Source organism: Triticum aestivum, chromosome 1B (genome assembly GCF_018294505.1).
Source record: "Triticum aestivum cultivar Chinese Spring chromosome 1B, IWGSC CS RefSeq v2.1, whole genome shotgun sequence".
Taxonomy (NCBI): domain Eukaryota; kingdom Viridiplantae; phylum Streptophyta; class Magnoliopsida; order Poales; family Poaceae; genus Triticum; species Triticum aestivum.
In genome coordinates this window covers 355,466,117-355,475,906 of record NC_057795.1, presented here as the reverse complement: position 1 = coordinate 355,475,906, position 9,790 = coordinate 355,466,117, and positions in this window count along the sequence as shown.

Genomic DNA, 9,790 nt, shown 5'->3' with positions numbered 1-9,790 from the left:
GTCATTTAACAGAACAGCCACTCCTCCTACACACAAATCTTCCACGTGAGTGTTAGCAACTGCCGTATGCTCCCTTCGTTCCGAAATGCAGTGCATATAGCTTTATTGAAAATTAGAACCTCGCAAACTTTTACCGAGTTTTCATGTACCAAATTGCACATGTAGAATACCCTGTATATATCATTTCATTCATCTTCGATAGGTAACTATAAAGATGGGTGAGGAGTCTACAACGAAACACCATCGTATCACCTGCAGCAATTTCAACCATCCTTTAGTGTCGAGGAATATCATAGGAACTCTATATGATATGATTTTTATAGGATTTTTTTCCTTTAGAGCCAATTGGTTCATAGGAATAGATTCATATACTCTACATTTCAAAGGAAATAAACATGATATCATTTCTATAGCTTTAGAGCCACTTGGTTCATATGAATGGATTCCTATACTCCCTTAATTTCAAAGGAAAATAAACATTAGCGTATATTCAATAGAAAAGTTCCTATGATATGAACCAAATTACATCTCTTTACTAATCCCTCCTCATAGGAATTGAGATACATGTCATCTCTAGATTCAATAGAAAAGTTCCTATGATGTGAACCAAATGACATCTCTTTTCCAATCCCTACTCATAGGAATTGAGATGCTCCATGTCATCTCTTTCCCTACAACTTCCACGTATGCATCTTCTATTCCTAAATAGATAGTACAACCCACTAGTAGCTTTTTTCCAAAACATGCAACTATGGCACAAGAATTATATAGTGTGCCAATAACTTTGAAAGATGGTCGCTGGATGAAGCTAACCCGACAGTGCAGAGATGGGCAAATCCGAGCACTACTGGTCGTTGGATATCATCAACATTCCACCAGAACTACCACATGTACAATTTAGAAGACTCCATGGTTGAACTTAAGCATAACGCACAAACCTCAAAACACAAGCCCTTCCCCTTTGTTCTAGAATCTTCTGTATCATAATTGATTATTTTTTTCTAAATGAATTGCCATTATTTGTTTTTTACTTTATGATTTACAATGCACAACCCCATGAATCTTAACATTTTTATAAAACTAATTGATTTTGAATGAGATGAACTATAAGAACTAAACGAACATCTACATCATGCATATATGACTCAAAGCTTTACATGCTATAGTGTGTATTTATTCATAATTTGGTTTCGAAATTTCATGCGTTCAATACATGTGTACCTTACTAGTTTTGAATAGAGTAGCAAATTTCACGCGGCCCTGGGTATATCAAAATGCAGGGCCCATGCATCATTGCCTTTTGGTCGAACCTACGTCCACAATTTTTTGTACGTGCTATATCTCCACTGGTCCCCGAACCCAAAATGCTGCCTCGTTCCCGTAAAACCAAGCGGCCCACACATATTTAAGGCGTCGACTCGAACCCGTTTACTACGACGTGGCCCCGCACGCCGTAGTACTCCTACAAACCCTACTGCCGCACTCATCATCGGCTTTCTTCAAGACGATGAGGGAGAAGCCGATTTGTAGTGGAGGCGCTTTCAAAAAAAATGATTTGTAGTGGAGACCCCTACCCTAGGGTGCCCTAGGTAGCTGCTGCACACATCATTGTTTTCTCTTTTCTTTATGCTCTTGCGTGCTAGAGTGAAATGATGGTTGCTTCGTCCGTCCAGCTTAATGCGGGAAAGGTAGGGCTTTGTGATTTGACCCCTCATCGCTCATTTTCTACTATTGCGGCGCTACGACCGGGGTGCCTCCAATTCCAACCGCTGCTCCGAACTGTAATTTGGTGCATCGCACATGGAACAAGACGGTGGATGAGCCACATGTCTGCCAAAGGGGTCATGTTAAGTGTGTCGCCATTTCGTGTGCGGACTGACCCTGCTTGAGTTGCTACGCCAACAAGACAGGAGCAGCCTGCCACTTGGTTTTGCTCCTTGGTGAATCCCGACTATATTGATCTAAAAAGATACGTGCTGAACTACCCTCTCCGTCTCGGTTTTTTATTTGTAGGCGTCTCGGTTTATAGGGCCTGCACGTAGTTCTAGGTCATCCATTTGACTAACTAAATATGAGTTACTATGTCACAAAAAGTATATCATTGGATTCTTATTGGTTGATATGTGAAGAAACAAGAAACGAGGTAGAAGTTAATGCACCGCGCCTTAGTATTGTGGGATTATTTGGTTTTTGTAAGATGACGTGCGTTTGGTTGCAAGGGTGGTCATGAATGGGTTGGGATCGTTCAGAAAATAGACATGTTTGGTTATAAAGCACATGAATGATTCGAGTCAAAAAAGGAGAATATGCCTTGAAGATGCTGAACCATTCCACCCAACCAAATCGGTTGAATCAAATGGCCACCCTTTGCAGGCATGACTATGTGAGCATGTCTGGTGGTCCCGTCTGAAATAATTATCTCATCTCTTATATTCAGCCAAACACATGAATTGAATGGTTCAATCCCAAAAAAATTGAATGGTCCCAATCCATTCATACGATACCTTCAACCAAACGCATCCGACAGAGGGAGTAGTTGTATTTAAAAGTCGAGGGCGGGGCTTTTCCTGCCCGGTAGGCGGTGGGACAGTTCTGCCTACTCGGTTCGACAGAGACGCGAGAAGACGAGGGAGTAGGCTGCTGCAAACATAGGGCTGTGTGATTTGACAACGAGTTACTGCTGGACAGGTGGGGCCCCGTGATTTGACTTGCCATTATCATTTTAACTGCGGTGCTACGACCGGCGTGAGTCTCCCGATTCCTGACCATCTCCATACAGGTGCCTCTCCCAATGCTCCACTATCAAACACGACATGCAGTGGTTAGTTCATTGCATGCAATGCTATTAATTAGCAAATAAACATTAATGTCTCGCGTTTTCTCCTCTTCCTTGGTCACGGTGCACATCCTAAGATGACTTACTCACCTAGATGGAGGGAGTAGTAGTAGAGGCTGGCTCTTGCATGAGAGCCCACTTCTCCACTTTTTCCTTGCCTCTCTTTCCTCCACATATGCAAACATGCCATGTAAAGCGCACTATTGTACTTACTTGCTCCTACAGGTGCTTAAGCTTGCCACATAGGCATAAAGTCTGATGTGGCAAGTTAATCAAGAAGAGAGAGACTAGTTTGGTGACCCAAGGAAGAAATGGTGCTAAGCGCGTGTACCTAGGTGAAAAGACAATTTTGAGTTTATAGCTAATTAAATGAAGCAAACTTAGCAACACCATTTCATTGGAAGAGGTCACTCCTTGGAAAATGCAATAAATACTAGTACTCCCTGTGTCCCATTATATAAGAACGTTTTGGATACTACACTAGCTAGTGTCAAAAACGTTCTTATATTATGGGACAGAGGGAGTACGAAGAAAGAGATAGAGAGGAGTAAAAAATACACTTATAGCCAACCTTGTTGTAGTATGAGTGACTAAGTGATGACTATGTATGACATGCCAACATCAGATAGCCTAACGCACCATGTTAAATCTCCAAGGGCGCGACCACGCGAGCGGCGCGACAGTCATGGTAGGCACGACCATGATACGGGCTGTTGGCAGCCCTTGGATCTGAGATCAAACGGTCGCATGCTAAGTTGCTGAAAATTTTAAGAATAACCCTCCAGGATAGGATATTCACCCATAGGTCTAGAATCATGCCATGCAACCGTTCGATCTTAGATCCAAGGGCTCTCGGAAGCCCGTATCATGGGAGAATGGAAAGCCACTACCCTGCCATTCGCACGCTGGCAGTTCGCTCCTACTCTTTCCCACACGTCCTTTAATACTACGGCGGTTCGCTCCTAGTCGTCCCGTCCATTCACATTACGGCAGTTCCACTAATCCTAACCCTCCTCCCAAATCTATGGTGTCCCAAATCTCTCTGATCGGCGATGAGTACAAGGTTAGAACCATCACCGGCAATGAGTTCGACGTCATCTACACCCGTACTTTCGCGACGGTGAAAGGATGCCTTTCTCGCTTCAGACGCATGTTCGAAAACTCACATGATGAGTGGGTCACTGGGCTAGATTTTGAGTACACCACAGTCGTGGGACGAGAGAAGGATCTAAAGGACGAAGAGAGGAAGAAGCCCGCCGTGATCCAGGTTTGCGTACATAACATTTGCTTGGTTTACCACATATGCCATGCCGACATTGAGTGCCAGGATTTTAAGAACTTCCTCAAGGACAAAACAGTCAAATTCGTTACTGTAGACTTTAAGAACGACAAAGAAGTCATGCGTTGGATAGGCCTCGTTGTAGGCAACCCCTTCGACGTCCAGAAGAATCGGCTGGTGCCCTCTCGTCAGCCCTCAATGCTGACCCGGGCAAGAGCCATGGTTCATCCTTTGTACCGCAAACTGGAGAAACCTCATTACACGTTTCATCGTCATGCATGGCAGTGGAATGTACTAGATATAGACCACATCCACTATGCTGCAATGGATGGCTACCTTTGTTTCAATATCTACAAGGGTTGGATGAAGAGCAACAGCCAAGTTGGCGGTTCAAGCAAAGAAGTATCGGCCAAGAGGAAGAGGGACAAGGACGAAGTCGAGGACGTGGACGAGGACTCCGAGTAAGGTGGCAGTGTCGTTGCTCATGGCGATTCTAAACTTCTAATGCAGTGTCTACCGGATTAGTTGCATAATTTAATTTCAGCTGTGCTTAGTTTAATTTGAGGGATGTGTTGTGCTGAGCCCCCAGCAGAACTATGTTATGTTTCTTCTTGTTATTTTAACTCTTCAGTATGTACATACTAGTACTAGTATTTCTTTAATAGAATTTAGCACCCCAATTAAGCACGTACTAGCTTTTTTAATAGTACTATATGCATAATTTGGCGACGAGCACTCTCTATATGTACCACCTTTTTTTAAAATTTCAATTTTTGCTCCATGGCGCAATCCATCGATAGTGGAGTACTACTGTACAAAAGTATACATTTTTTAAAAGGCTAGCATACTGTTCATCATATATATATATATAGCCAGTTAAATTCTCAACCTAGAACGACGTGCATGCCATGTAGTAAACCGATCCGGAGTAAGTATAGTAAAAATGAGGTGATTTTACCCAGCGATCGGCGGGGGAGCATTGCCTGTCATGCGGTCCATGTGTCATGATGTACCAAGGCGATGCGCGTGTCCCTCTTGAGGCAGAAGCAATACTAGTACGTGGTTTGAGATGATGTCGAACCGAAGTGTGAAATAATGGTTGCTTCGTCCGTCTGGGAAGGTGCGGCATTGTGATTTGACGTCTCATTGCTCATTACTAACACCGGGCCGGTACGAGTGGGGTGCGTCCCCCCTGCTGTTCTGCACTGTTATTTGGTGCTTGACACGTCGACCCGGTTGCTATATGTACCACATGTCGGCGACAGGAAGTACAGAATTCATGAAAGGGAGCATCGACGGAGGAGTATACTACAGAATTCATGAAAGGGAGTGACTTAGTTTTGGAAAAATCTGTTTTTACGGGGTACGTACCCACTAGGGTTTATAGGGCTCATCTAAAAAACATTCGTTTTTCCGTTTGATAAGTCTCAATTCTAGTACTATACTAGTAGTAGTACCATTACATGTTGGATTTCGAGGTGCGTTAGATCACCCGACACAAGCAGTGTCAAGAGGAAACTAACCAATGCATGTACAAGTTCATGGAAATTTAGTGGTCATTCATGCATTCGTTCTAATTAATGCCTCGGTAAACATAACTTCTTGAGAAAAATGAGCGTACTGTGCAAACTACGAAATTAATTCGACCACTCACCGTCTACCTTGGTTGGAGAGATTTTGAAATTGAGCCATAAACTGGAAAGGAGGGAGTAGTAACTTTTGTCTCGATTACTATTTGTGGCCTTGTATAGATGCAAAATGTATTTTTTATAGTGGCCTTTTATAAGTAAATAGAGGGAGTAATAACCAAAGTACGTAGTAGGGACGAGGAGTAAACGGAGGGAGTAGTAAAATTTTCTCCTCGTGCTGCGAGCCACCGCGTGCATGGGCGAGGGAGCGGGCGTAAAGGCGTACAGTAGTACTCCAGCTTCACCTCATCTTGTGAGCCACCGCGCCCGTGGGCGGGGGAGACGGCGTACTAAGCAAGCTTCTCCTTGTTCTGCGAGTTGACGGGACACATCAAAAGTACTCCAGTGTATAGAGCCTTGCCTCTAAGGTAGGCCCCACATGGTTTGCCCCTTTTTTAATTTAACATAACTCGTCAAGTCACAATTTGTTTGTTCACCCGTGGTAGACGATCCTCCCTCCACCAAGTGGACAACCAGTACACGTGCCAAATTACCACGTGGTCTGCCTTTTTCGTACATAAATGAGCTCCACCGTGTACCCGCGCGGGTGTGGTTGGGAAAGAGATGGGAGTACGTGCGCCGTGCATGCACCTCTTCTCTTTGTGCACGTCCCCCACCTACGTGGGTGTGTGTGAGAGAGATACAAACCTAGACATAATGCGCCGTCCATCCCCATGCCTCCGCCCAGTCCGACCACCAGTCACCACCACGGCACCACGCCCCACTCCTCCTCACCACGACACCACGCACCATAAGGGGCCACTATCAAAATTACAATTTGCAGATATACAAGGCCACTAACACTAATCGATGCAATATTAATGGTGTTTGCCTCGTGGTACTAGCAAAGGAGGACATTAATTATCCCTTGCATGCATGCGGAAGTTTGTAAAAAAATGCATCTTGATGTTCCGTGCAATGCATGGGCAGCTTGCTAGTCCATGAAAACAACACATGGCAAAATTCCCCGGCGAACGAGGGATTTGAATTTGTTGGGAGGGGCTATTTGGATCTTGCCCGGGGTAGCCAAAATATTGGCGACCCTTTTGTCCACCGGTGCCTTTGCCACCGATGAACGAGGAACGGCTCGGGTGCTCATGCTGTCATGCATTCTCCAGCGCGCACGTTGGAGACGAGCTCGCACGAGCTGTGTTTTTTTGTCCCACAACACCGCCCGAGCCGCCCGCAAACCGACCAGCGACCCGCTAATTACGCCATCCAACCGTAGCCGCACACATTATGATAGCAACTCAACCAACCGGACAAAATTCACGCAAACACGTAGACAAACTGATACTCATTCACGCAACCACCAGAGTATTTCATATAAACAACGACGGAAATCATATAAAATACCGGATTTTCACACAAACATGACGGATTTCATTACATTCAAATGAACTACGTGGTGCTAGTTCTGGACAGCACAGGTATATAATACATGGCCTAAATGGTCGCCCGCCGATCGATTTGTGTTCTTCATGTCCGGCAGCACGATCACCGGACTGCCGGGAGCCCCAGAGGTATATGCTTCAGCGCAAAGGACAACTCGCTTCCCCACTATCCAACTGATATCATTGGCTGGTGCCGAAGATGATGGTGGCCGGCACCGGTTCGAGTTCATCACCGGCCACTACTTCGCCATGGCCAGCACTGGCTCGAGTTCATCCTAATATTGACCTCTTCCGTGGAGCCCATGCGGGGTCGACGAAGGTCCTTGCAACAAAAGGATCTGGCAAGAGACCTGCTGTGTACGCCGGCGTTGCCTCCGCGGTGGCCTTCATGGGACCCAAGCGGCGGTGGCCTCCCGTGTTCTACTTCTCCTTGATGATGGTGGCGGATGCGGAGGCGCTGGCCACCGACTCGTCGCTCTCCGCGCACCCGGCTTCTGTCGCTGCTTGCATGGCGCGGCCGCTGGCATGGGAGTCTCGGCCACACAAATGGGAGACGCGGTACGAGGCGGCGGCATGGACGGCAGCAACGACGCCCGTGCGCCGCTCCTCGTCGAGCTGGCCTGGAGCGGCTAGTTGCTGAACTGCGTGACGGCTTGGGGCGGCAACTGGATCCGTCGGACGAGGGGAGGGAGGTGGATCAGCGAGCTGCATAGCTTGTATCCGGCGGGCTACCCAGCCGGCTTGGATGCGGAATAACTACTCATCGTAAGCCATTGTAAGAGTGGACAAAATGGTGGAGGAGATAGGGGAGCGGTGGAGGTGTGCGATTCTTGGCCGGCGTTTGGCCTCGTTTAAATAGGATATTAAATAGACGGCGGACGGGAGGAGCTCGGCCGGCGTTGCGTTTAACGCCAGCCCGGTCATGAACGGACGTGTGTCCAGAGTGGGTTTCTCGGCTTCCACATGGGCGGGTTTCATGGAGGCGTTTGAATGCGGCACGGAGGCGTGTTCAGCCGGGCGTGCCGCGAGTGGCGCCCTCGACTCTGACCTAGGACACCGCGCCGTTCTTCCACTGACGTGTGGGCTCTTTGGGTGCATGGCCTGCATGTCAGTGACCCAACGCAGGCAGCGCACAGCAGAGGAACCTTTGGTGGGCCAGGACGGTCAGAAGCGGGCATTTCATAAACCGATGATTGTTCATTGAGTGTGACGTCATCTTTTTCATGTAGTTAAGCGTGTGTCTTGCGTCGTGTGCTATGTGCATGCAGGCGTGCGAGTGTTGTGTGCGTGCAAGGGTGCATTTCAATGTTGCATGCGTGGGTGCATATGTGCAAGGGTGCGTTTCAGTGTTGCATGCATGGGTGCGTATGTGCGCGTGTTTGTGAGTGCATGCGTACATGTCAGTGTTGCACGCCAGCATGCGTGCGTGTGTAAGTTATGTGTACGTGTCAGTGTTGCACGCCTACATGTGTGCGTGTATTGCGTGCGTGCATGTGTACGTGCGGGGTGAGGCTACACGTCAGTCGACTAACTTTTTCATCTCTGGTCATTAGATTTTCAAGCCGTTGGATACGAAATCAAGGGCCTCCAGTTTATCATCAAACTCCACCCCCTCCCCCCGAGCCGCGAGCCACCACCAGCCGAACCGCCCGCCCCCGCCGCCCGTGGCCGGCCCGCCCTCCCCGAAACCACTCCCCACCGCCGGTCCGCCGCCGCAGCTTCGAGAGAGTGGGCTAGCATATATGATCTTGAGATTTTACGAAGTCACCATAGGTGCCTCGTAGTCGAGTGGAACGTCTCCTCCCACTGAACGTACATCGCCGGAAAATACTGAAATTAACACAAGATAAATGTGAGCACCGGGACTTCAACCTTGGTGGGCTCGAGAAACCATTGTCCTCTGACCATCCAACCTCATGTTGGTTAGCACGACAAAATGTATGTGGTGACCGTGATGAGCTTATTCTAAAGTCCAGTGACCATATTGTGCTTTCGCTTCAAATACAATGATCGTAAGTGTCATCAACAAAATACGGAGCACGCATCAAATGCAAAGTCCGTCAGTGTCATCAACAAAATATGGAGACGTATTGTGAGCTAGATACCGTTGTACTATTGTATATGCTTATTTTCTTAGTGGCTGATTGCGTGTGTGGTGTGGTGGGCACATCATTTATAGTTGTGGTGGGTCAACATGAAGACTCATGGGTTGGTTCCATCCTGCACCACATATAGGTTGGACCGAGATGTGTTATAGGAGACCCATGTGGAGGACTCGGCGTACAACACGAAGCTACCAGAGTCGCGGAGGACTCTATCCCCACTGGTGATAAGCCGACTATATATGATTTGTAACCCTAGGCCCTTAGTATGTCATACAAGCTTGGGGGCTAGTTCGTCGATAGTATACACACACGCACAATGCTTGGTATTCACGTGTACTTTGTACACACCCCTAACACTAATATACAGTACCAGGAGTAGGCTCTTTCTTCAACTGCAAGGGTCTGATCCGAACTAGGGTAAAACTTTGCCTCGTATTACCATCCAGCCTAACAGCCAGGGATATCCTACTGAATGATATGATGAAATC